Genomic DNA, 7,663 nt, shown 5'->3' with positions numbered 1-7,663 from the left:
TCTCTCTCTCTCTCTTTCTTTCTTTCATCTCTCTCTCTCTCTCTTTCCTTCCTTCTTTCTGTTTTATTTTATCCTTAACATACCATATTATTTTCAGATGAACACAAAAGCTTACTTGTACTTGACATTCATCTGTGACTTCAGTTAGAGCCCTCAGGACTTGGAGGTTGGGAAACACAATCAACACTGGATGTCCTTGGTGGATGTGATAGTAATATGTCTTATTTGACCCTATTTCTCTTTGTGCACTCTATATACTTGTAGACTGTAAAAGGACACATAAGTAGCAATAAATGTAAAACAAAAATTTATTCTTAACTTTAAATAAAAATATGTGGGTAGGTGTTCGTTCAGCTATCATGCATTGGGAATTGCCAAAACTATTTTCTATTTTTTAAAAGTTTTTCATTAACAACCATTTATAAATTTTCTGAGAAAAGGAAGAGAGAAAGCAAACTGACATTTCATGTGCTTTGTGTTTATTGTTATTTCATAAAGAAATAATCGGCCAGAAGTTGGACATGATACCTAGGAAACTCAACAATCAGCTCTTTGAAAAGACAGTGTATGATGTGCAAAGAAAAATGAGAGTTATACATATTTCAGTGCCTTTCCTGAGATGTACATATAAAAATGTGAAAACAGCTGATGTTTTCTGGTTCCTTTTCTTGTTTAAAATACTATTTCTAGGACAAAAATGATCATGTAGTCACTTAAAGTACATGTCAAATATAAGAAAATATGTCTCAAATGTAAGCTGTGCCTTCGCTGCTTCAAATAACCACATTCAAATCACCATCTTCTCGGTCATGAACAAGTCAAAAATACCTAAGTGCTTGCTCCCTCCTCAGTTATTTTCCCCTGCCAACATTTGCTCACTGCTGAGACATATTACTCTTTAAAACCAAGAATGTTAAACCAAATTGTTATACTCTTAGGACAGGTTATATATTATATTTTTTCCACCACAAAATACTACTCAGATTCTCTGGAAATAGAGCACCCACAAAAACTCTTATAGTTAGGTGAGTATGACTGCCATGTGCAGCATATATTGTTTCACACATGTCCATGTTTGTATGTATGTATGTGTGTGTGTGTAGACAGATGGTAAGAAGGTAACATGTAGATATATAGACAGACAGACATATGATTGATTGATAGGATAGATAGATAGATAGATAGATAGATAGATAGATAGAGACAGATAGACAGATGTTGTCGACATTTTGTGCATATGTTACAGAGGATTTTAGTATTCTAAATGTTTGTTGGGTGCTGATGAATATTTGTTCCCGTAATATAAACATTATTTTGAACTTTATTTCATGAAAGAGAGACATTTTTCTTCCCCCCATTCATTCACCATTCCCTTTCATTATTTCATCTATTTTCTTTTCTTATTGTTTTATAATATATTAAGACCAAATGCTATTAAGGAATGAATATCAAGACTGTGCAGACACTATTCTAGCATGAGTTGGAGAAATGTTTTTCCCCTGTCAGAACAGCAGAATACAATCAAAATGACAATGGGGTGGTGTGAAGGAAACAGTCTGTCCATGACAGGGAGAACACTGGTCTGAGGGAATTTTCAGAGAAAAGCCAGAAGAGGGGACCCCAAAATTATAGGAGAAATTTGCATAAGTACATCGAAGCATGGGTATAACATAAGAGAGCAAAATGTGCTTAATTCTCTCCCTCCTGTTTGAACTAGGAATAATTCACAATGAATATGAACTTACTTAAATTAAATATCTTCTACCACCAAAGAATTGTTTCATTTCATAACTTTAACTTTTAAGAGGGATTAAAACTGAAGATTTATTTTTGTAGGTTTGGAGGTCATGGTCTACATGTGTGGGACAATGCATGTATTTGTACATGTATGTGAATGCAGAGAACAGAGAACAATATTGAGCATTTTTCATCCCATGGTCTACCTCTACTCTTGAGATAGGGTCCCTCATTTGGGCTTGACTCACACATTAGACTGACGTAATTGGACAGAGAGCCCGAGGCATCTGTCTCCCTTCCCCTAGTGTACATCACCATGACTTTTTTTTTTCCATGTAGGTGGATCCGTGTAGGTAGCTTCCTTGTAAGTAGTATGATTTTGTGCCTCATATTCTGTACTGTACAATTGAGAGGCAAGGTATAATTATTATCAAAATACCCAGAAATTGCTTACTTAATTATATATATTTTTAATAAACCCAACATATACCATTTTAATGCATATAAAATATTATTCTGAGGTATGAGGTTTAACTATTTCAATCTTGCTTCAATTTTCTGGTCATAATCAATCTTTTCTTAATGTTCCTAGTACTTAGGACTACAAATACTTCTATGGCTATTACATACAAATGTTTAATAAATATATGCTGATAAGAAGGTAAAAATACTAATTTTCACTGGAAATATGATTTATATCCTAAACAAGATTAGTAAAATATAGGGCATTTTCAGTACTAGAGTGAAGTGATTTTTTTTTTTTCCTTCTGGAAGCTAGAGACAGAATCAATGAGTTTTCAGGAAGATAAACATCAGGCCGACATTAGACACAAATGCCTAACTATGAATTAAATAAGGATTAAAAAAAAACATTCAAACAAAGAATTTTGACAGTATTTTTATGTTTTTTTTTTTAATTCAGTTAACTCTCTTGAGAAGCAAAGTAAAGAAAAAAAGAAATGAGCAATGTTAGAATTGTCAGTTCCACTGGGAAACATCTGAAAGGATTTTATTGCCTGTCTTCAAATTCAAGGGCCATGCTTTTAAAAGGTCTGCCCTGGAGAACAAGTGTGCAAAGTGTCCTGGTGAGGATATATCTGCTAGGTCCAGAAAGGTCAAAACTATCTTGATTCTTTTGAGGACAAACTTGAAATGCTGGTTAGACTTATAGCCAAATAATGAAACAAATCACAGGTCTTCAAGATCAAGACAAGGAAAAGAGATAAGTGGTAATGGCTGTGACCACTAAATAGAGGGCAGTTGATGGAAAATAAATGGATCCAGGCTTCACATATAGATTGTTACATTATATTCTTATTGACACATTTCAAAGTCTCACACTGGTGTTTAATTTTAATGAGTTAAAGGAGTTGATATTTAATCTCCATGTGTTTGAATAAATTCTAATATTAGTACAATTGGTTATGAACGGATTATAAGCTTAATATGAAGTTTTAAAGGTTTTATAGAAAAACTTGTCTTTTTGAAAGATCTCTATATATATATTATAAGGAGCTTTATCAATCTAAACAATATAATTCATTAATCTTATAATCCATTGTATTTTTATCACTTTTTAAATTATTAGAGAAAATTTTCATATTTCTGTGGTATATATTTTTATATTTACCCTATTATTTATTAGCTTATGGGGTCTTTATTAAATTCATTCCTTCTTTGCTTGTAATAGAATGGTTATCTTGATCCTTTCAGCAGAATATATGGATATACACTCATAGATGGTTATTGAATTTGTTTGTTTGTTTGTTTGTTTGTTTGTTTGTTTGTTTTGAGACAGGGTTTCTCTGTATAGCCCTGGCTGTCCTGGAACTCACTCTGTAGACCAGGCTGGCCTTGAACTCATAAATCCTCCTGCCTCTGCCTCCCAAGTGCTGGGATTAAAGGCGCGAACCACCACTGCCTGGCGGTTATTGAATTTTTAAACCTATGAAAAAAATGGGTGTGTGTTTTATCACCGTTTTGTTGTGCTACAGAATTTTGCTGGGGCAATGAAACATACATTTTATTCACTCCAGATAGGGATGCCACAGCCGATGAAAGCATTCATACAACTGAAGTCGAACTTGGTAAACCAATGAGTTTTAATTGTGTAACTTAGAGGAATGGGCATAAGAAATTACTTATAGGAGCAGAAATGAAGTAAAGCGGTCTCCATCACCAAAGCATGCCTCGGATTGTTACCTCACAAAAGCCATAAGCATGGAGCAGACTTCACAGGCTCTCAACAAGTTGGAGAAGTATATTTTCCAGGAGATTCATGCTTTTCATGCAGCATAAAAAGTTTCTGCATAGTCCAGGCAGCTGGTCTCCTCTCAGAGTCTTCTTTGCAGCTTTGATCTTCTGAGAGTCAGTCTTCTTTGAACCTTAGCTTGGCTCCTCTGAGAAAGACTTTTGGCTTTTATTGCTTACACTGGGAAGTAGAGGCCTAGTGTATATGGTCAGGTCAGTTTCAAGCGCTTCAGGAAGCTATGTTGATTTGTTTTCTTCCTACTCAATGAGCTTCCTGCAGGATGGGATGTTTGAATCTTGGAGGAAAGTGTTAATACAAGTTTTGTGGGGATACACATCCATGATTCACATACTTGCTCAGGTTGTTATGCTTTAGACCTCTCTCTTCTCCTTATTTCTTCACTGAATCTTTGTTCTATGCTTACACTGTGGTATGCTCTGTATAAAATAGTGTCATGTATCTTAGAGGATACAACTTAGATTGAATTAAGATTCACCATAAATGGGCCATAATGGTGGCTCTTTATGGTGAGGAAATCTCTTCATATAGAATCCAGACAACATGAGTTCAATTGCAAGAGAATACAAAAAGTTGGAAGGTGAGAATGAATTCCATACAACTCTCCTCTTACCTACACAAGCATTTCGTTACACTATATGAACATGATCATACATATACACACATATAATTAATTTAATTTAAATTTTAAACAGAATCCCTTTTAAAAATCAATATTTTCCACTAAGTTAAATTTTAAACATCCTAAATTTATGTATTGTTACCGTTTGGGTTATTGAGTATATTTAACATGGGCATCTGGAAAAATCATCATTCATTCAAAAGTAAAGGTTGATCTTTGTCTTTTAAATAGGCATCTTGCAACATTTATTACTATCTTTTGATATTACTTTGGTCCATCCATAAGTACATCATGTAATTTGATGTATGACAGCCATAAGCGTAGTATAATATTAATTTTAAAATAATATGCAAATGCATGATAAATAGTGTCTGTGTGCCTACATCTGTATAGAAAAACAAACTGAGTAAATGTATTCGACAGATTTATGATTTTAAAATACCTAACTGAAATAAAGAATGGAACACAGATTTTCAATAAAGAATTGAACTATACTTCCCTAATCCTAGATTCAAGTATATATTATTAGAATGTTTTTTTATTGAACCGAAGGAGATGGGTAGAAAAAGAACTTTTAAGAAAAATGAGTCTTGGAAAAACCAAGCTAGTTTCACAGGGATTGAGAGATATAGAAAACAGTGTGATTCAGATTAAATTACATATTTAAATACAGTTTAAGAGCAGCCTATAGACTTAGCAACAGGATGGATTGTTTGGGAGTTCCCATGGGAACCTTTTGACCATCCATGAGCTGTAAGTCATTCCCAGTACTGGATGCTAAAGTTGGTGGCAAGAATCGGTTCATTAAGACTCTGTCTCCTCCATTATGTATATATTTAATTTAAATCATCATCAATATATTTTAGGAGTTTTCTACTGTATTATATTTCCATATTACTTCTCAAGTTGCCCTTGATTTTATCTCTTTCCATATTCTCTTCCTCATTCCTTTCTTTTTTCTCCCTCTCTACCTGGCCATGCCTCCATCACGGTTCTGTTGCTATGAATAGCTACCCTATTCTCAGAATGTGGAGGAATCAAAGCTGGTTCTACCTGGAGCCTTTACTCCTATAGTTTTCTTGTTACTGGAAGCTATGCTGCATTGTGTCAGAGGAGAAATGAAAACACGAAGGTATCTACTGTGGTGTCCCACCTTCAAGGTATGCCAGTGCAATGGTGACACAAAACTTAATAGAGCAACCAACCAATATTTGATTTGACTAAAGGTCCAAACCATGAAATAGAACACATACACAATAGAGCTTGGATGACCAACAACCTGAGATTATTTAGCACAGGGCAATATGGTAAAAGGAAATACTATTCTACTAAAGTTAGCAATAAAATTACTAACTCCTAATGACATTCTGTTATATTCACCATTTAGTGCCTTGCTCAGTCATCATCAGAGAACCATTATCCTGCACGAGATGAAAACAGATACAGAGAAACAAATCCAGACAATATGCAGAGAGTGAGAGACATTGGGATATTCAGAGAAATGTCTCAATTTACTCTTTATCTTAGGGCTCAGGGAACCCTGAAGAAGAAGGGGAAGAAAGAGTGTATCAGCCAGGGTATGGAGGACCGAAAGAAAGTAAGAACCTCTTAATAAACAAGATCAATGCACATATGTTTTTACAGAGACTGAGGCAGTATGCAGAAGGCCTAGATGAGGTCCAAGTGCTAAAAGGACAAATGGACACATACCCTTTTCAATAACTCAGAAGCTATCTCCAACGGACACACATTTGATAATGAAAATTTAGTTTTATTCCAAAATATTAAATAAAGAAATCCTAGTAGGAAAGACTGAATTCATTAATTCTCAAAGAAATCTGTAACAATAGAAAATGCTTAAAATTAAATTGATTTTCATGTTGTTTAAAAATTAGCTAAAAGAATGAATATTGTCAAAGTGAGCTTGATATTTCAAAACAGAAGGGAAAATACTATTGTTGAAAAAATCTTGTCTTGACAGATCCATCAAAAGAATACAGCAATGAAAGAAAATGAGCAGTGATTTTGAAAAATTATGGTCTGAGAAATAGAATCTTGGAAAATAGCATAAGCCTTTCAGGAAGGACCTAGTGTTTGACTACATCATCAGTATCAATGCCTGCTCTTGTTCCTGGTATCTGACATGACAACAATGGCCAAATGCTTACATTTTGGCAAAGGGCATCTTGTTTATCTCTAAGTTGGTTTTTGTTGTTGTTGTTGTTTTTGTTGTTTTCATTTTGTTTTCTCTGTGTCAGTCTTTGACTATAACAATAAGTCCTAACTCAATGTCACCAAGGAAATAATATTGTACATGTGAGTCATGTTTCCTGCACATGTACAGAATTTTAGTATGCAGGTCAGCATTTGCTAACATGGTCAGTCTATTGTGTAGGAATTATTTGGCATTTTTCCTACTTAATCTTTACCCAATTTAGTGTCTACATTAAAGGGACTCTTACTAGTACTTTGCTGAATGAATTATATGCTTTGTAAATTAATATTTTTATTTATTTGCAAAAGTTTAAGAAATTTGTTTCTCTGTTGAAGAGTTAGAAAGTCATGAAATAACAGAGACTAGAAACTTAATATTTCTTTAAGTCTGTTCTATACTTACACACATGAGGAACCCCATATCATACACAAGTAAAGTAATACTATGTATACAATAAAGAGTAAATTAGATGAAAATATATTTTACTTTTTCCTAAGTTATATCTTCTAAAGATGATATCCAAATTAATTAAAATATATTAACAAATTAAAATACATTCACAAATATCAGATTTGAGAATTTTATTGTATTGATAGTTTCTTCTAAGTATACCAAATATCACAATATCTGTGATGGTTAATTTTTTTTTATTACATATTTTCCTCAATTACATTTCCAATGCTATCCCAAAAGTCCCCCATACCCCCCCCCACTTCCCTACCCACCCATTCCCATTCTTTTGGTCCTAGCATTCCCCTATATTGGGGCATATAAAGTTTGCAAGTCCAATGGGCCTCTCTTTCCAGTGATGGCCGACTAG

Source organism: Mus caroli, chromosome 14, assembly GCF_900094665.2.
Source record: "Mus caroli chromosome 14, CAROLI_EIJ_v1.1, whole genome shotgun sequence".
Lineage (NCBI taxonomy): Eukaryota > Metazoa > Chordata > Mammalia > Rodentia > Muridae > Mus > Mus caroli.
This window is presented reverse-complemented; position numbering follows the sequence as displayed.